The sequence below is a fragment of the Lates calcarifer genome, linkage group LG23, assembly GCF_001640805.2.
Source record: "Lates calcarifer isolate ASB-BC8 linkage group LG23, TLL_Latcal_v3, whole genome shotgun sequence".
Classification (NCBI taxonomy): domain Eukaryota; kingdom Metazoa; phylum Chordata; class Actinopteri; family Centropomidae; genus Lates; species Lates calcarifer.
Window position 1 is genome coordinate 6,604,788 of NC_066855.1, and position 21,537 is coordinate 6,626,324.

The following is a 21,537-nucleotide window of genomic DNA, read 5'->3' on the forward strand; positions in this document are numbered from 1 at the left end:
CCTGTCTCCTGCAGCAGGGAGGGGGGAACACACAGAGACACACACACGACAACATGATAGACTGTTGATAATGATAGCTCAGTTCTCTGGGATCAAATGTTTATTCACAGGATGAAAACACTGAAGTGAGCAAGCGAAAACTGGAGCTCAAGATGTTTCCATATTAGCAGATTGCAGCCTGAGCTTACAGGATTTTTTTTCTTTGTGTAAAAATAAAAGTCCTGTTTTTCATCTGATATATAAAAGAAGCGGGCTCTGTGGGATCAACCAGGGTGGCATTTTAGAGCAAGGAAAGTGAAACCATAACCAAAACCTCACCATAGCCTTAACCAACATAACCAAAACAAAATTAACTCAACTTCAACCCCAGAGATCTAAATCAAAACTGAAGAGGTGGGGCAGGACTTTCAAAACTAATTTGAAAGGTAAAAAAATCTGTATTAATGTTACCACAGTTTTTAAAAGAGGCTTGTTACAGTGAGCACAGACACGTCTGAGAAATGATCCCACGTGATCTCATTAACATCTGTGTCTGTGAAAACGCTGGACAAAGAATTTGTTGTTTCAACAGCAATGGTAAGTATCAATACTTCCCACTGCTTCCAACACAAATATCATGTAATGCTCTCTAACCCTGAGCATGGAAATCAACCAGGAAGCATAGCCTCAACAATTCCCTGTACTTCCTGCAGCAGAGACGGCCATTCCCAGCTTCTCTGGCACCGAGTCAAGGACAGCAGATGGGAATCTTTAAGCTGCCACACATCCACCCACGGACGGGAGCATAAAGGGAGGTGGGGGGCTGCGCCGCGCTGACCAGATTGAACTCTGAGATGGAATAAAAGAAACTGTCGGGTGCTGTGCAGGGACTGGGTAGCCGTGGTTAAGATGAGGGGTGGGGTCGCTGGCAGAAGGGGGGGCGATCCTACCTGTCAGGACATGAGTGAAACAGGTGAAACCCCCCCCCCGTCCCTAAGGCCCTGCTCTCATTTGCTTACACACACACACACACACACGCATGGGCCAACCCCCTCCACCTGTCATTCTGTCACTTGGATTGGGAACCAGCAGGGTGCCCCCCTCCATCCATCTCTTCCTCTTTCACCCTCCTCCACCTCTGTTACACCTCCTCTTTCTGTCCCATCCCATTAGCCTGGGGCTAGCCTGTGCTGCACCTATTTCCTTGCCACCTTTTAACCTCTCTGTACAAACTTCTCACCTGTTCTTTTCATTACAACAGTTGATATGAATGCAACAGTTATTTAAAGAAGGATCCATCTCGTGAGAGTCTTTACATTTGCTCCCCAAAACTATTTTTTGTTTGGTGCGAATAACAAAAAACCACGTACTTAGCGCGAGCAGCGACATCTGCCACATTTGGACAGACAAATAATAAAAAAAACACAAACAAGATTAACAGAAAATGCAAAAAGCCACCACAGTTCTGCCCATACTCTTTGATTAACAAGTGATCACTGGGGAACTGTAACACACAAACACCACAACTGCTTAGCATCAAAGATAGAACTATAATGTGGCATTAAAATGGAATTTCTGCCATAATGCAATACAAAGACTTGTGTACCTCTGACAACATGTGATCACAACAAAGCTCTGCTTTTGCCATGTTTTTTAGTCATGCAAGCCGCTTTAGAGATGTAAGATATACTTTCATTGAGACTGTCCTCATGTAAAAAAACAAGCCCATAGGTCATCTGTGCCAGCAGCTTATTACGACCGTTACATTTTACTGTTAGGTGACCTGTAGTAATTATGATGGGGGCAAAGGAGAATGTCAGGTGACATAGTACGAAGAGCAGCAAAGGTGGGGGTGGACTTTGATACAGGAGACCGCTGTTTGTTTCCCATGTGGAATCGTCATTGTTGTTTCTTTTATCCATGGCTGTTCCACAACCCAGTGTTTATTACTGTAACCATGATGACGAAGGTGCTCTAACCTTTATAAACCATGACCTTTTCCTAAACCTAACCAAACCAGGATCATCCCATAAGGTTAACCGCGTGTTTACTGTTGTAACCGTGACGCTGAGGGTCGACTGTGAGGGCATTGTTTCAGGAGTCGCTCCTCCTACAAATGTCCTATATGGTCATTCAAGTTGACTTGTTGTTTGTATTCATGCTACGTGGCAAGTGTTAGCACGCTAACACACCAGCAAAGAACATGTTAACATGGTGATGAGCTGTAGACTCCTGTTTACCTCTGATTCCAGTCTATTGTCATCATCGACTGCATCTTTGTAGCTGCAAGAAATCCTACCACTTTAACTTCTGCAGATACATTTGTATTGAGTCAGAGATGGGACGGTTTTTGTAAGAGCCTTAGGGTTTTGATCTGAAAGCTAGAACTAATATCTGCTTTGTATCAATTCCATTATCATCAACTTTATTGCTTTTAACCACAGTGACAACTGTACATATATTAGGTTGGTTTAAATTTCCCGCCCAGCTTTGTGAAACTCAAGGAAACTGAACAGGCAACTCCCTCCCTTCCCCTTAACAAAAACCCTTCATGGTACCTTCCAGCTGGGACACTTAACCCCCAGCTGCGTCAGCGAAGCTACTGCACAGCCAGCAGCAGATGACTGTGGCTGTTCAGTGCAGCCTCTAGGTGTGAATTTGACTTTACCGTGTCAGTTTGCAACAGCTAGGAAAGAGCATACATGCATGGTTAAGTTTCGCTAAATAAATACTTGTTAGAATAATAAATAATGTTTTGGCGGAGAGTTGACAAGCAGTGAGTCACCCTGTGCAGCACGGTCTGATTCACCTCAACTGCACCAAGAAGGAGACAGCCGCTGAAACCTGTTGTGATGAGTAGAGAGACAGTTAGCTGCATGCAACTGCTCATTTTAAACATTTAAGGCTTCGCTTGCAAGTACAGTTAGAGAATTTGAACAGAGTTTCTTATCCTATAAATCTTGGAAGGATATTGTCTTTACACTTATTTGACATGGTGGCTCAAAGGCTTTGTGGGAACTTCAGTGTTCATGCATGTTAACATTATGTTAATGCCTGTGTGTGCAGCTACCTGAGGGGACTGCTGTTTTACATGGCCTTTTAAAAGTTTCTGTGGGATTAAAAGAGGTTAGATGCACACAACACGCTGCTATTTCCCTTAGGCAGGAGAGGAACCTTTCCACTCTCTGCTCACACTCCACACTAGTCACGCAAGCCCCGTCAGAGATAGGTTCGCACGCACACACATACACTAACACAGTCACAGGAAAGCACACAGACAAAAACCTCATACTTAAACAAAATGAGTCAGAGAAGAAACCCAGGATGACAAATTCAGATGTTGTGCAAGACTTTTTTTGTGGTTTATGTGGTTATCTGAAATTCTAAAGGATTCATGGAGCCTATACCGGCTTGATTCATGTGTTTAGAAGTGTCCATGTTGCTTTAAGCTCAGAGAACCAGTGAGAACTTTGTGCCATCACTAGGGAAGTTATTATTTGCATTGTAGGGTTAAACAATGCTGTGAAGTCACGGTTGTCAGTTGACACGGCTACTGGTGATACACAAAAGCACAACAACAGCAAAGCAGCAGTGACCCTCTGCTACTGTGATTCTGCTTTGTTTTTTTAATGGAGAGCTGCATAGTTTTAGTAAGTGTGTGTGTGTGTGTGTGTGTGTGTGTGTGTGTGTGAGAGAGAGAGAGACAAACAGAAAGCACTAGAGAGGAGGACCTATTCAAGCAGGATGCATGTCTCAGAACAGGCTGCAGGGCATCACTGAATGAGTGATAGGAGAGACCTTTAAAACAAAGCTTCTAACACACACTGTTACATGGACACACACACACACCCAATCACAACACACACGTAAAAATATGTACAATCCAAAATGAATAGATGCAAAATCTCTGAAAATCCTTCCCTGCCTGTCTCCTCATCTTGTGTCGACAATTTTTTTTCATAGCAGTTCATGACACACGCAATCTACTGTAGCAACTATAATTCATACCGATCACTCAGAGACAAAAGCTTTTGTGCTTTGTCTTTCATTGATGCATCCACCCACTGGCGCACAGCAACTAACCAAGTGTCAACTGCCATTGCAGGCGGTGGGTGCTTTTCAACCTGTCACAGACTTTTGTCTCAGTGTATGGATAGCCTGTGTGTGTGTTCTTGCATGCACAGTGCTAGTCAGACATGGAGTAGGTTTTTTTTTTTTTTTGGGTGGCGGTCAGGAACTGTCTTATTTAAGTCCAAATGTCCTTGGTTGCAGATTTTAATTTCACTCACCAGGTGTGGGGTTCAGACCCTCTGAATTCCAAAGCTGTATAAACGTTCTCAGATGCTGTGGGGGTTAAAGTGTGCAGGGGTTAGGTGTGTTGCATAGGGTGTTGCACCCATGCAGGGTGGTGTGCATCTGCGAAGCACTCAAGACAGACAGATGGAGGGAGACAGAGAGACGGAAAGCAAAACCCAGACAACCAGTCTGTACGTGAGAGAACTTCTGAGTCTCTCCTCATGTGATCAGTGGCATTGAGGGTTGGAGACTTTTGTAAAACTGGCAGGGATTTTGAATTATAATGACCACAAACTGTCACCGCCTCTCAAACCACACGGTGTAGTGGATGCACATTAGGGCCTCATAAGTCTCAAGGATGGCAGCTTTACTGTAACTCTCTGTGCTTGCTGTTCCTGGAAGCCCCACACAATGTGTCCAATACTGTTCCATGTCAAAGGACAATTAGTCAGCTCTCAACTTTAATACGTGTTGTTCAAAGTGGTCAGAACATTCACTGCAGGATAATTCAAAAGCACCAGAGAGAGCATGATTTCACCCTTAAAACCTTCCCCGTCTTTATGTGTTTAGAAAATCCAAAATGGCTGGCCCCCCTCTTCCTTTCCCAGTGTCACCGGTGGCCTGTCCTGGCATGGCAGAGCAGAGCAGCTTAGTTCATATACAGTGTGCAGGAAGTGATTAACAGTAAAAGATCAAAGGAGGTGGACAGGATAAACATTCTTCCCCGGGACTCTACTCCTCCGGGGTATACAGCACCACTTCCTCTTTTTACAGACTGACTGCTGCCTCCACCGCCACAGCACAGCACACACATTGTCACCACATGAGGCACTGACCCACAATTCAGACAGAGAGAGATGGAGCGATAGAGAGGGAGAAGGGGGTGGGGGGTGTTTATGTGTTGTGTGGGTGTGTGTGTGTGTGACTCTTGAGAGCTGAGGCAACATCCAAGCTGCATTTAGAGTTTAAAATGATTATGTTGTTATGTTGTGCAGATGCAACAATCAGTTGAGGGGCTCAGCTTATGCTAATTTCCCATATGATGCTCTCGCTGGTGCACAGCTGTTGCGCTAAAGGACCGCCATTGGGAGTTGATTATGTGACCCGACCAGCTGCAGGTGTAAGAGTGCAGGCAGGAAGTGAAGGAAACCCTCTCTGATGTCAGCAGCGCTGGATATGGAATGCAAATCTGAACCAAAGCTGTGTGCAGAGTATTTTTGCTGCATGTGTGTGTTGACGAGGGACCAGAAGGGACGAAGCATTCGTGTGTGTGCATAAAATCTCTACTGAATACCACACACCTGATGCAACTATTAAAAATGATCTTTTGTACTACATCGCATAACTGTGACCTTTAACCGGCATGAATCATCCTATTCTTAACCTCACATTAAAATGTCTCCGACATCTTCGATGTGGTCACGCTGTGTTAAGCATTGCGTAACACACTCAACATAATACGACGGCTCCTCTTATGAATCCAGTTTTAACCTTTTGATGTTTAAATCTGTGTTTACATCAATATCAAGGCCTTCCTTTTTGAATCTGGGACTATCTTAACAGACTGACAACCCCCCAATCTGAGGTGAAACATAACCTCCTTTTGGGCTCAATGGACGGCAGATCACAGGCCCTCGAGATCTAAAAGAGACAATTATCCTCAATTGAAGGCTGACAGGAAGAACAAACGCTTCATAAGTGGTGCAGGGGTCTTTCTTCTCTTGGGGGTAGGGGATTAATCCACTGACAAGGGGGCTGCAGGAGTGACCAGGTCACCCCAGAGCCAGGTGAAGGACCTCCTGACCCATTCTCTGAATGACATGGCTGATGGCTGAGCGATCATACATCTGCATGCGTATATGTGGAAAAATGATCAAGACATACCATTACATGAGGTCCGACTTGCCCTACGGCATGGCCCAGAACCAGAGGCTAAAAATACAGTGTTTGACCTTGTTGTTCCTTTGAAGCTCCAGTCTCAGGGACAATGTCTTTGTGTTGGGTTCGATGATGGCTCCAGCAGCCTTTGCTGTGGTAGGCACAGAGCATCGAGTCCAAATGTGGGTTTAAAAATAGCGAGGCCTCTGGATGTGTGGCTTGCTCTTGCTGTTTCTCTTGGCAGATTGAGGTCAGAACATATTGCCCATAATCCGCTTCATATGTAAAACTACATAATATGATTCAATGTCTTAACAGCCTGCCAGTTGTTCTCATAGTCAATCAAATTTGAGAACATGTCGATGATGGAGCGATATTGACATAAGGAAATAAATTGTTATACTGCTGTTTTTGTGTGCTGTCCCTGAGGTAACAAACAAAGAAATTTTCCTCCACATCTCTGCCAGGGCTTAGCTTTTCATTCACATATTGGTTACAAATGAGCCTCATTTGGAATGATAACCAGAGAAATGCACATATGGCTTCTAGTGAAAGACCCACATTTGGCCTCTCTGCCTGCCATTAAAAAACATTTAATCTGATAGAATCATTTGTCTTTGTGTCTGGGGCCAGGCAAGTCCAAGGGCAGCTTCCAGCATTTAATTGGTCGAGAGGATCATTGACATCACAAGAGGTGAAAGGTCAGTTTGGGACAACCTTGCAGGTACTTTGGTGCCAAGTTCTGTTTGAGAGTTGCCAGGTGCGAAAAGCTTTACTTGTTGTTCTTGGGCCGATGTGAACATCTGTGCCGGACTTCTAGCCCGTACAGAGAAAGAGAGTCACGCTGAAGCTGAAGACTTTGAGTTCCCCTTAAAAACAGGGCTAATTTAGAGAAAACACTCTTACGGGTGGGGAGGGGGACTGGGAATATAAAGTCTTTGTGTATCTATGCATCAAGGGTTTAGCATTCCTTCAGCAAGCATACTATCTGAAATTCCTGACATGATTCAGCCCTCTTTCATGGGAGTAGCTAAAATATTCAAACACATGCTATTTGTTGACACTTAAAATATTTTAATCAGTTATACTTAAATCTATTATGGAATTTGTTCCCTCTAGTAACTACTAGCTAGTTTCGATCTAGTGATTTACTAAATCTTGTTACACCATTAACGAAAAATCCCCACACAAATTATCTGAAATTCTCCTTTAAAACTTTAAAAGAATGTCTTGGTTAAGACTTTAATCATGTTTAAACCAGGTGCTAGGAAGTAGTAGTAGTGCCACCTGGTAAAAAGCAGTGAACAGGAAGTTAGTGTATATTATCACGAGCTGTAACATATAGCCTCTGAAATCAACAGTTTTTGGGGCCAAATGATATATTAAACTTGACTGTTAATGTTTTAGAAGTGTAGGTAAGACTTTGTTATGTTTTCATTTAGTGTAGAGTGATGGGAAATTTATGTAAAATTATACTAACCTACAGATTATGGCTGTTTGGCTTAATATCATTAGCATATTTTTTTATGTGATTTTAAGTAGTTCCAATTTATATCATTATATTAACCCAGTGTCAACCCTTTACTCCAGCCCACAGTGGCCACATATCAGCAAGTTAATCTCAACTTTATCAGTTGGTTCAGTTAGCTACGATGCATTCAGCTGCTGTGTTCAGTAAAAAGTAATGCAGTCCATTTTGATTTATTGATGCATAAATCACTTATGACTTATGTTACCACTAAGCTAAGTTTAAACTTTGAAACAGTTGGTGCAACTGTTGTGTCTTGGGTCCAAAGCTCAACAAGCATTTTCTTATGATATAAATAGACAGTATTTACGCACACATCTAGTTTACCCTACAACGGCCTATCTCTATGCCTGACCCCTAACGTAAACACGACATGGCTCCTTTCCCCAGTGACCCAGAGGGGTGCAGGTGGTCCACATGAACACCTCTATATGGGTTCTGACCCGGGTTCAAAGGTCAGAACCCTAAAATGACGGCCTTCCTTGCCGCCCCTAATTGCCCTGTTTATTTTTAGTCCACACTGGGCTGTGTTGAGCTATTAAAAGAAACATGAACATGAGGCCGTCCACTAATTACTGTTGGGCCAGCAGACCCTTGCTTTCCCTGATTGCTACCATATGCTTACCCACTCAAAGAGGAGAGTCTCATCTGTCACCTTCACTGTCTCTCCGTGGTTTTGTTGTTTATATAGCACTGCAAGATGGCATTTTGCTGCAAGTGCATGTTAATAGAAACGTCTGCTGGCTTAGGAAGTGTAAAAGTGGAAAAAAAATGTTTTGTGGAAAAATGTGGGTAGAAAAAGCTATCTTCTAAACAAGATAATTTGGTGTAATATAGGCATGAAAGCCACTATCTGCAGGAGGGATTTGTCTGCAATGAAAGTAAATCCCAGAGCTACGATTCCTGTCATTCTGTCTCAGTTCGTTTAATGTGTCGCAACGTTCTGAAATTCCTCAAAGTCACGGCAGAGATGCTCACATGCAGACTGTCATTTCACAGGATACACAAGAAGACAACAGATGAAGCAGATAGCTATCACTGAACCATTGCTGGCAAGTATCAGTAAATCTGGTTTGAGCATTTAAGGAAGCAGTAAGTAATTGGGTTGATTTAGACCTATTTGTGGTCAAAGGGAGGTTGAAATAATGCAGCAGAGGCGGCCATCTTGCTGAAGTTGTGAAGTTTACAAAGGTTTGATTGCAGTAGGAAGCTGGCTGTGTGGATTAGCACAGATGGGTCTGGACAGAGAGAGTACACGGATCTGTTTAGTCTTATAGACTTAGAGGTGCTGCAGACATTTGATACGGCAGTTAGAGATCTGTTAGTGAGATAGCACAAAAATAACACTTGATAAACTAGGATAATTCATATTTTTCAATTAAAATTGAAATCTAACACTGTAGAAATACTGGATGTTGAATTTGCGTGAGTGACAATACTTCTTGGTTATTTTTCCAATATTTATGTGTTGATACAGGTCCTTTAACTTCGTAAAATTCCTGCTCCACAACAAACCAGCCCTTTCATTTCCGCATTTTCTGATTTGTAGCTACTTGTTTCTTAGTGCTCGTCCCTCAATGCCAGCTTATGTTGCTGGTAACACATATGTCAGCGGTGAAGCAGGAGCTGTCAGGAAGGTGTCTGGATATTGTCAGAGAGAACAGGCCCACCCGCCTCGCTCTGCCCTGATGGATTGGGTTTCCGCCGCACCTAGATGCACACAAACCTGCAACTTCCTGCAGAAGTGAATCACTGAGTGGGGGAAAATAGATATTCACAGGAGAGCAATGCATTATACTACTTAGACCCGTTAGGTAGCTATGATGTGATGTTATGCTTCCTGAGCAAATAAATGACTTTGGAAATGACAAGGCAAACCCAAAGGCAGACCTGTTCATGGTCAATATCCAAAGGAAATGCTTCAGTGTGAAGAGGGCTGGGATCTGGCTAGTTTAGGAAATATTGATTATGACTGGCAATTCATTTGCATGACAAGGCTTACACTCTGGAAATGCTCATTTGTTTGACCACTGAGCACAGTATAATTATTGTTTTTTTAAAACATGCAAAAACTATATTTGGTAGATGGTGTTGAATCTAATACCAATCTGTTTTACTGGTCCTGAAATTAAAATCTTTGGCTGCAGGTGGTCATTGACAGATAGTGAATGGAGTCTTGCTCCTATGTAGGTGAGGTGAAGCCTTCGACATGTGCCCACGGGCCCATTTCCCAAAATCTGTCCATGAGAGTAGTGGCACATAGGATGTAAATACTTCAATGTGTTTCATTTGACCAATTGTAAATAACCTGATTAACACTTAGTCCTCAACATAATAAAAAAACAAATATACCTCTGGCATATACAGATAAAAGTAACAAGACAATCGGAGCCAGTGTGGTAAACTGTGCACAATAAACTATGCTGATATGTACAGCTGGTCAATGACATTAGATCCCGCTCAATTACCTAAACATTTAACTCTAAAATGCCAAAAACGTACAGCTGTAGAAGTCCCTGAATATTTGCAGCTGCATAAACAAGTATTTTGTTTGCTACCATTGTTCACTTGTCCATTATTACCGCTTTCCTGACAGTTTAAGACAGTGTGAGGTGACTGTATTTGGAGCTTGATGGGAAGCTTGAGGCTAGTCATTACCCCGCTACACCTCTGTTAATCCCCAGGCACCGCCACCACCCAACTGCCAGTCACCTCAACAGAAACAAGAGCTTCTCCCTCACTCACACACGCTCTTGGACAATGTTCACTGTATCAAGATTAATTTATATGCTTTACATAAAGGAATTCATATTTCCTTTGTATTTGTGTGCATGTAAATTAAAAACATTTGTACATTTAGACCAAACTGATACCAACTGTATATATCACGACATGAGGAAAATGTGATATAAACAAGCTAAAGAGCAAAGATTTGATAACCTGGAGACTGATGATCACATTGTGGCAGCATCTGGTAACACTTTGTAATAATGGCCGCTAACCCTGGTTATCAGGGCTGAGCGCTGTGGATTACTCTTTTATCTCAGCGTTGGAATTTCAACCTTTCTGCTTTGTGAAAGCCGTAATTGTGGAAAACTCAGAGGTTTTGGTTTGGTCTGCTGAGGTAACACCCAGCTGTTGCAGAGATGTTAATATCTGGAGTGCGTCAGGAGCTTTTTTCTCACCACTATTGCTGTTGTTTGTCTTTTCACCCCTGCATAACATGGTGTGACTTTATATGGTTGAGGTAATCCTTAAATGTGCCGTGCAGATGTACAGTAGATTTTGTTACAACACTTTTTCGCTTTTTCGCTTTAAGACATTTTGTTTTGGAATGTGTTACTCCTCTGGACACAATTATTTGATCCTAGACATGCAGTAAAGAGCCTTTTTGTAATTTGTAGTCTTATAAACAGAAGCAAAAACATTCATCATCATTTAATAAATACTTGAAAATGGATTTTAGAAACAAGATTTTAGAGAAAAAATGTTAAAACTGTTTGTGTTGTATAATAAGATAATACCAAAAGCGCAGATTTATATATTTTATTATTGGTGCATGAGTTTGCATATACAGACTGTGGTTATGCTATCATGCTCCCTGTGTAACCAGTAGCGGCCATGTGATGTCAGCAGTTGGTGGGCCACTGTTGCCACCCAGACAGCTGTTGTGGGGTAACAGACCACCTGATGAGCGCCTCAGCATGATGAACACACCTGATGGCGCTCCCCGTGGTTCTGCTCTCTCAGGAGCCTTGCAGACGGCTGGAACGTCGGTTTTGGGCAATGCTCCAACAACAACATGGAAGTCAACGGAAACCAAGTTTGAAAGCACAGCCCATAAAATCACCAATCACACTTTTATGTTTGCTAACAGTCTGCTGCCACCGAGGAGAAGCCTCTTTAATGAGGCTGCGTTCAGTTATTCATAATGGAAGGCTCAGTAATAGAAAACTGCTGTGTTTCAGTTGCATTGGTTTCACATTTTTGAATAATAGCCAAACCAGCGAAGCATAAAAAACCTACAAGGTTGTTGCAATACAGCATGAAATTCAAGACCTGAGTGTTCCAAACCCAGTATCTGGTCCTCCTCCAAAAACTGGAATCCTCTCCAACTGGGATCAACACCAGACACTCCCAGTTCCTCTACTACCTCCTAATCTTCCTGAGAAACCAAGGTGGGACTCCTGGGTGAAAAGGTCACTGTCCCCAGCATTCCTGGCTTGGCAGGGGGGCAAGGGTTGAACTGAAATGGAGGGGCAGGGAGAGGTAAAGCAGGGGCATTGTATGTCCAGGGGTGGTAACTTAGTTGGGTTTGGCCCTTTGGCTTTTGTTGATGTTTTTTGTTATCATTGTTGGCCAGACTTAATACAGCATTCCTCCTGGCTCTGCAGTGAGTGTGTACTGGAGAAAGGTAGCAGTAAGGGGGGAAAGATGACAAAACAGATGGGTTTTTAAATCTTATGGGAAACAATAGAAGGTGACCCCCGGAGCCATTTTGGGCCCTTGTGGCCTTCAGGGCCTTGAGCAGAAAACTGCAAGACAATGATTGTAAACAGGCAGAGAAAACGTCAGCGACCTGAGGAAAGATTTCCTCAATACAGAGTTTTCAACTATTAATTGATTTTAATGCAAAATGTGAGATTCCAGCTCAATTATTTCACTGTGTTTACCTGTAATACTTACGGTAACCTTGCACCACTTGTGTATTTGCCTCCTCAGGGTGTCAGGTTTGATAGATTGCCAGTTTATTGCCATAGACAGTTCAGTCCCACACTTTACACTTCTTGAATTTCATCTTCCTGCTCATCTTAAATTCACACTTCCTATATTTAAAACAGTTTATCTGCTCATCTTAAAGGCTTGGTTTGTCATGTCAAATCCTCCCTTCAGATGAGCTACATTAAAACATGAAAGTCATTAGTTTGCCTGAAGTGACTTAGCCAGAGCTAATGGGGTCAAGCTCTGGTCAATTGTAGCTTCACCCACCTTCTTGTCTTTTTGTTTTTCAGGTTTTTGACGCAGTCTCCTGACGCAGATCTTCTCAGACAGCTTTCCCATTGTTACGGGCCTGCCTCACTCCTCCTGGGCTGGTTTTAAAACAGATTACAGGTAAATGGGTTGTTTTACCCCGGAGCCTTCTGTCACTGAAATATGGATGTGTTTGAAGTACTAACCCCTACGCAGTCAACGAAGAGGTTACATGTTTGTATATGAGCAGGATCAGTCATTCTGGCGTTATCACTACCAGTTCGTCATGTCTGCTAAAGATTGGCTGAATTCCTCAGCTCGAGATTACTATCCTCAGGTTATTGCTTGCTCCCCAGTTTCTCTTTCTGACTCTTTAAAAGCCCCTTTTTGCACAGCATGGTCACAAATAAATATGCTAACAGCAGAGCTGCATTGGAAGCATGGTTTTGGCTGATTTTGTGGTTATGAATTAGGTAAGCTCTCATAAGCAGAGGAGAAACAGTGTAGTTACTCAGCTGCCTGCCCACCACAGGACATATTTGTCTACACATGCAGATTCTAAGAAGTAGCTATTTCTGTTATCTGAAGTTCCACATTGAGAGAAAGAGACTTTCCTTTCTGCCTCATTCGAACAGGAGAACTGCCAAAGCTCCATCCATCAGATAAGAGATTTTGTTTTTTTCATCTTCGGGTCAGGCACATAAGAGGAACATTTTGCTCGGAGCGTTTTCTACACAGTTGCCAGGCAGAGGTTTTTCAAGGCGGGCCCTGGGGAGCAGATTATGACTAATGAGGTCCAAGTTAATGTGACCAGAGGAGGCAGCTGGCGAGAAACAGGCCCCAGTTTAAACCGTTATCGTGAGATCTCGCTGTGGCCCAGACTGAGGGACAAACCCACAGGAAGTACATCACTGCCGACGCCGGTCACGTCCGCCACAAACTAGCTACAGTGACTTATAAGGAAATCTTGGAGAAGACGAGACATTTGGGTTTACACTGACTGCTTATTTGGAAAGACGTTTTCGGCGCTCAAATTTATTGTGCTTGTGTCGACAGTATAAATCAATACGACTGTGAGAGGTGATACATGTGATTATGGCAGATGGCAGTGTGGTTTCATTTACCTCAACTGATGAGGCTACATACAGAATATGTAGAACACCTGTTCCCTGGTCCCCTGTGTCCCCAGGTTTGTTTTTGTGCTCATGTTTTAACAAGACTGCACATTATCCACAAGGGATGATGAACAAGTGATGAATTTTCATAGACTGAAATGTCTTCATCTATGTTTTATCACTAACAGGATCAATGATAGATTTATAAAATGAGAGGCAAAAAAAAAAAAAAAAAATCAAAGTTGAATTCTGAATTAAGAAATCCTCCATGCATCTTTCAATGTAATGTGCAGACAAGCTGATTGATGTTCCAGGTTTTCCACTGTGAGGTCTTGTCCCCTGTGAGCAGTTTTGTTTCCCCCCCCTGCTGCTTTATTGAAACCCCTGTTGTCAAAGCTGACAAACAGAACTAAATAATCAGTAATTGTTTTGTGGTTCTGGGGCCCAGAATCAATTATTATGCCTCTCCAGCAATAATTTCCTTGGTTGATTTAAACACAAGCTCCCACTAGGTAAGTCATCAGGGCTAATTGAGACCTGGGGAGCTGCACTGAAGGATGATGTTGATTTTCAAGTGGTTTGGTGATGAGGTGGAGCACGGTCCCTGCTGGATGTTTTATCAATAGAGAGAATATTGTTAATTTCAGCATACAGGAAACTTAATCTAATAAAGTCTCTAACATGTCAACAATCTTTGATTAGTTTGCTCTAGTTTAGTACAAAATTCACACCTGAAGCACATTTACCTGCTTTCCTCCCTGTGGCACAGGCTAGCCACTCACAGCACCAAGGTGTGAGAAGCAGGTGTGGGAATAATCTGGGGACACACCCAGTTTGCAGGGGCCCCTATTCACGCTCCGCCTAAGCTGCCATCCATTGTGTCCTGGTGGCTGAAGAGGAGCAGAGGAACAGGACAATTATGACATTATGGCTGGATGGCTGAGCAGCAGTCCCAGCTGGTGAGGAACAGGAGGGTGGAATGGGCAACCAGAGAGTGACGGTTCCCACAGGAAAGCAATCCACCACATAGAGAGACAACAGTATGTTCTGTCTCTGTGTCTTTGATGCTGTACCGCTCCTTTGGGAGTAGAAGAGTAATGATAAGATTCTAGATTTGATTCTAGTTTTCTCAGCAAAAATTAATTGTATTTAACTCTCCTACTCTGCCCATGATCTGACTTGAGTTCAATTTATTTGACAAAACATTTAGTTGGTCAGTGTAGAGCTGGATATCAGTCAATGCCATATCAATGTCAATACATAACAGTGGGGATCTTAAAAGATGTAAAATTGTCATTGTAGGTTATTTTCAGTTCACTGGCTCTGTGATCTGACAGCAGTATTTCACTCTCAATGTTCCTAATAAGCAAGTAATAGCACTACAAGAAATGCTAGCTTGTAATCGCGAGTTATTTGATATTCCTGTCATGCAAGCCAATCAAAGCCTGTGAAATGTGTGGAAAAGGTCAATTTGGTTGATAGGTTTGACTTCTGACAAGTGAAAGTGACAGATGAGTGACATGACAAATCAAAACAAAGGTTTGTGGATGGAGTGGCCTACCTGGCCTTGTGCCGAGTCTGTGGTAGTACTGACTGATTGACTCATTTCTATTTTAATTAATCCCAACATTTCATATGGCTGGAGCTGGTTTTCCAGTGCTGGCATAGAGCAGGAACATTCTCAGTGTAGACGCAGTGAAATGATGAGAAAAGCGAAGCTGTCTGCCATGAAACAACTGGGAATGAGTTCTTGCAACATCCTGGAAACACAGTGGTTTCCAAATGACTTATCTTGAAAATTATTGTCACACACCAGGATATTAAATGACGAACAACTCTAGACTCAGGACTGAATCTACAGCAGCTGCAATGCTAGCAGCTCTGTCATGATACGAACATGCTGATGGTCAACAGGTGTAATGTTTACCATGATCATCATTGTAGTTTATCGTGTTAGCGTGTTAAAATTTGCACGAAACACAAAGTACAGCTGAGGCTGATGGGAGTGGCATTAGGTTTGTGGGTACTTAGTGATAAACCGGTGATGATGCCTTTGTTGGTAAAAGTCATATGATTCATGATGTTTTTGCCAGTTTCTCTGTGAGGCACTTATTCCTCATAGTTATTCATCTGTAATGGGTGTTCCTCCGAAGACCAGTTTAATCTTGATACTTTTCCATTGTGTTTTCATATCATCATATAGTTAAAGATTTATTGTAGCTATACAGTGCTGCAACATTTAATTGCAGATATGGCATCTGCTCCCTCGCCGTCTAAGCTGCATTCCTGTTTAGTTCCACTCCGTCCAGGTGTTTATGTCTCGCGCGTCATTGCTTCATCCTCTAAACCCCGACCACTTTGACATCAAAGCAGAGGTGTGTTGTTCCCTCTCCGCACTGAGGAGAATGTCATGGGAGAATGACCCTGCGAGAGGCCGGTCCAGCCCCAGGACGGTGTAGAGCCACCTAAGAGAAGTGGTCAGTGTGTGTGCTGTAAAGGCTGAGTGGTCTGATGCTTGGACAAAAAAAGCCATCACATGCCTGAGAGAGAACTTGTTTCATGGCTACATCTGAGACTGCAGCTGGGTGTGTCACACCGAAATGAAAATTGTTGTCTTATTCCCAAGGCAAAGCAGTTAGTGGATGACATTCATTCACTGAGAGTGACCTGGTTTCCTCTTAATGTTTTAGCTGTCACTGCACTGCTCATACTACATAAACTTTCCTTTTCTACTCAGACTGCAATACAATCCTGTGCTACTGTGATGCTTCCAGAAACATCACACTTCAGCTCCTGTGGGATTTTATCCTGAATCAGCAGAAACTGTCAACTAGATTTGTCCAAAAAAAACATTTATTTCTAAGAAAATGTCAAATAGATTTCCACCTAAATGTCCTGAATGTCCTTTTTTTTTTTTTAAGGATCAGCGTGTCTGCCCTTTTGCTCTGTCCAGTTGCATACCTGAACCGACGCTGTAAGTAATAAAGTAGGACCTCCTTTGATCTGATGTCCCAGCCAGAGGCTTCTCCCTCCGAGCAGACAATACTCTAATTCATTACTGGACCTGCCTCTTCAAAGCTCAACCACTCTGCGCCGGGAAACTCTAAACTTAGGCCCCAGACAGGCTCTTTAAAAAAAAAAAAAAAAAAAAAAAAAAAAAAACACCCCTCACCCCCTGGGCACTGAGGTGGCGGCTGGATGAGTCCACATAAGTCACGGTAGCCTGCACATATCCCCTCCTTTAGCCCCGCAGCACCACACCTATCCCCCTCAGGTGACAGGTGGATTATTGGGCATCGGTATTTCTGCATTCTCTTGCCCAGTTATAAGCAGCTTGTTGACCGTGGGAAAATGTCACTTAAGATCTGCAGAAACTGTCTGCAGATTTAAATCAGATTGTTGCTGTAAAGTGATTTTTGAATTTCTTTCACTGTGCCACACAATTTTGAAAGAGGACTTTTGTGAGATAACTTGCACGTAAAAAATCAAAGTAAATCCACAGCATCCATTGTCTTTTTATCACGTTTTCAAAGCATCATTTTACACTGGGATGTGTTTGTTGTTGCGGTGTAATCCCTTGTTATGACCTCAAATGGACTGAATGGCTGGTTGGGCACTCAGGAGACCATTGAACCACTTGAGTAAACCAAAAAGAGTTTGACTTGTTCAGGCAAGAGGATCTGTAGAAAGTGCTGATCCATAACAAAGTTTGCCCATGATTTTTGTCTTGGTATCAAGATAGAGATTCAGAATGTGGGTGTTATAAAGAAGCCCTCTGAGATTGTAAGGCCTTCACAAATAAACGTGGCTTGGCTTAGCTTGTTTTCATTTCATAAGCATTTTAGTTGCAGCTGCTTCACAGGGATAAATCTCCAGTAACACTAAAGATTCAGTTAAAGCTCACCATAACATTATTTAAGTCACCACATAAACAGAGATATGCTCTGACATAACTTGATACACCAAGGAGGAGTTCGCCCCTTGGGTGGTAAGAAGTTGAATGTGTCAGAAAAACCTGCACATCTCAGCATCTCATTTTTCTCCCCTTTTCTCTGTCTCTTTCTCCCTGACCCTGTTTACCCACCACTTGCCAAGTCTGATGTCAGCCCGCTGCACACAGGGTCCCCGAGCGAGTGTACAGTTTCTGTTTTGACACCCGTTCCTAATTACACATGTAAATGATTGATCACCTGGACTTGGCAGGGGAGAGCAGAGATGGAAGTCCTTGTTACATGATGGCTCCGCGATTATGTCCAAGTTCAGGACAGTTTCTGCTGCCGGGTACGGTGGAAACGGATACCTGCAATGTGGCCTGAGAGTTGGGAGATTAAGTTCTGAGCACCCGCCATTTGGACCAAAGTCTCTCCCTATTAGTGGCCCTTGAGGAGCAAGTTGCACAGGTGTGCCTGGATATCTATGGCTCTTTGTTTGGACTAATCCCACACAATTTAAACCAAGGCTCACTGCCCGCACCTTTAAGCCGACACTGTGACACCTGAGGGGCCTGGCGGCTGAAAGCAGAACTCCAGCTACTTTTGTGAAATGTGATTTGGCTAATTGATTTTGGAGTGGCCAGTCTGGAGTGCCTGGGGGAAAAAAAGCACAAGAATGGACTGTGATGGAAGTTGAGGCTGCTTCCTTTATACATAGCATTCATGAACCTGCTGCTGCAAGAGCTCTCTCCCTTCAGGTGCAAAATGATGCTTAATACAAGATAAAGACATCTTAGCTTAAATCCATACAAAAAATAAACAGTGAGTCAAAGCCAGAAACCATGTAATGCTTTTACAGATGGGGTGAGAACCTCTGTTTGCCTGCTCTGTCCAGCAACAGCTGTTGGAATCGTCTGGGCTTTGACTCAGGTATGGAGCCAATCTGAGGGCCAGGAGGGTTTTAACCCCAATCTTCTCCTCTCTCTCTCTCCTCACAGCCTGGCACACATGGCTGTGCAGCTGCACTTCCCATTGATCTACTGGGTTGCCTGGATGGCTGGCTGGAGGGAGATAGATTGGAGGGGAAATGGCTTAATTGTCCTCACTCTCACTGCTGGAATGCAAATAGCCCTCCACCACTGGCCTCTACTGTGAGGAGAGCCCCACATTGAGAAACCCAGGTCCTTTATTTACTGTGGCGAGGAATAAAAGATAAATTTATTAAAGCTCATGGAGACACCGCCCCATTTGATCATGTTTTGTTAAAAATATATCTGTCCATTCTAAAAAAAACAAAACAAAAACAAATAAACACACACACATTTTAGTATTGCAATATTTATTTTCCATTTCATTTTTCGTCCAATAAAGAAAAGGGCAGCCTCACAGAGTACTAATCCCATTTCATCAGTCAGAGGTCAAACAGATAGACAGGTGAGGGGTCATGACTCACGTAGAAAAAGCGGGAGATGAAAGAGTTAAATGCTGAGGCGTATGTATCCTGTCTGACTTTGATCTCTGCCTCAGGTAGCTCTTTCATAGCCATCAATCTTGGCGTGGAGCTGACGGGAGGCTGCTCCCTCTCAGTGCGGGCTTGCTCAGACTGAGACTGTCTCCTCGCCTTGACAGAGCACTGGCATGACATGTCAGACAAGAACACAAGTCCACAAGAAATTCTCAGAGGTGTTTCTCTTTTAATTTTCCACTTGGTCTGATTTTATTCTCCTGTGTATCAATTCTGTTTTACTGTTTTTGTAATTAAGAAACAAAGAGACTGGTGATGCAGGGTAGGAATGCAGGCAGGCAGGGAGCAGAGAGGGCATGTTTTGGTGAGGTTCAAAGATGAAATGAACAGGTCTCTGTGGCTTTGATGTTTCTTGGCAGGCTTCAGACAGTCACTGACAATCTGATGATCTGGGAGCGCAGATTTTTAAATCCCCGGCCCATCCTGGCCCCAGTCGTCTAGCCCTCCAGTGACAAACGCTTTAATATGACAAGGTTAAACACCTGAAGCACTGCAGCAAAATGGTCACGACGAAGCTGGGGTCAGGGGTCCAACTTTAAATGCCGGGCAGCTTAGTAGTCTACTATGACTGTTCACTTATTCATGGCTGTTTTACGAAACAGGTCTCCTCTTCGTTCGTAAATTGATCCTTCACAAGAAAATAGTTAAAAAGTAGATTAAAACAGTAATTAAAGCTGTTATAGTCAACATTTTAAGATCAGCCGTAGATCACGTGACTACTTGTATATTACTTTTCATGACAAACCTGCCAGGAATTATCACCAATTATCTTTGTTTCCCTGTAGCTCTGCAGAGATTTATGGCCTCTTTTAACTCATTGTTTTGGTTTTCTGACACGCAACTGTACTGTTGTACTGTACTGGTTCACTCCCACTGCACTTAGTGTCGTTTTCACGTGCAGCAAGAAGCCTTTTTTCCCTTGTGAAAAAGCTCTCATCAACTCACCTCACTATACACTACCTGGTCAACATTAATGGCAAACAGACACAGTTAGCAACAGGATTTAGCAGCCTCATATTATTCTCAGGAGCTGGTGGAGACCAAAAACAGAGCAAAAAGATAGATTATTGAATTTAGATTAATCAGACATGACAACACATACAAACAAACAAAAAAAAACAAAAAAAAAACACAGGCCCAGGGGACAAAAAACAATTAATGCACTCAAAAATAAAATTATGAAACATTTTAATGATCAAAGATCAAAAAATTTGAAATTAAAATGAGATTTATTTTCTTAAGTCTCTTGAAATCTTTTCATTTTTGAGTTAACCTCTAACTTCCTTTAATAATAATAGTAATAATAATAATAATGATATTTTTGAATATTGCATCACATTTTGTTCAATATTTTCTTTCATCAGCTGTTTCTTTACAGTCTATTGTTTAGAGTACTAAGGTTATATATTTTTCTTCATTTACAGACTTATGTAATTAATTATTTATTAGTGTTAAAAAGAATTTCTCTTTAGAAGAATCATGGCCAGAAAACCTCAACCAATCCCTGCTCCTTTCTCAGACATTTTCATGTATGGTGCACTGACTAAGGGATTCTCACATGCTCCAATTCTGCATGATGTAGGAAAACAAATGATACATACAATGGACACATATCTTAATATCAGTTTGCCAAGTTTTTCTTTGAGAGACGCTGTAATTTGATAGGCAGCGAGGTACAGGCTGGGTGCTGTGGGGCCATTGTGTCTTATTGTAGGTCACAATGGAACTTAACACTTGACAGAGCCAGGGCTTGTTGTCAGGAGCTGAACTTGATCCTGTCAAGTTGTTCCCATTGAAGAGCTATAAAGAAAGGGCTTTGACCTCACGGCTGTGCAACCTCTATATCAGACCAAATATTAATTCTCTATTCAACAGATATTCATGTATAATAGGAGAGTTGTTGTAAGTGTCTGTGCTTTGCTGGAGACCTGTTTTGACACGTATAGGCCACATGTTTCTTTTTGAAAATTCTCACATGATTTGATGTGAGATAATGGCGGAGAATTGTGTGCCCTCCAAAGCTGTCACCCGCCCAGGTGACCCTTCCTGCCGCCCAGGCCTCCGAGGCTTGTCATCCCCCATCACCTCTGGCATTTCAAACTGACGCTTGCCTTGCACACTGTTACCTTGCAGACCACAAAAGGGGGTTCACGTTACCCAGAGGGGCAGGTAACTTCAGATGGATAATCCTTGGACCTGGTAAACCTGTCTTTAACAGGACCTACTGTCTAAACCTGGCAATGCTGAACCATGTGTCATTGTGTGTTGATTGGGCGTGCATGAGTGACTCCCCTGGGCAAATGATTGTCCGGT

General features: G+C 42.7%; 1 long non-coding RNA gene across 2 annotated transcripts in view; it reads left to right on the forward strand.

The window, feature by feature from the left end:
• Nucleotides 1–19,133, forward strand: part of LOC127139178 (uncharacterized) — a 42,310-nt gene extending 23,177 nt beyond the window's left edge. The window contains exons 2-3 of one of the 2 annotated variants that reach the window (XR_007809176.1): nucleotides 12,694–12,793; nucleotides 18,698–19,133. This is a non-coding gene — a long non-coding RNA (uncharacterized LOC127139178). Of the gene's footprint in view, nucleotides 1–12,693; nucleotides 12,794–16,688; nucleotides 17,679–18,697 lie in introns of those variants that run through there. The other variant, XR_007809177.1, reaches the window with a different exon arrangement.
• The last annotated feature ends 2,404 nt before the right edge of the window (nucleotides 19,134–21,537 follow it).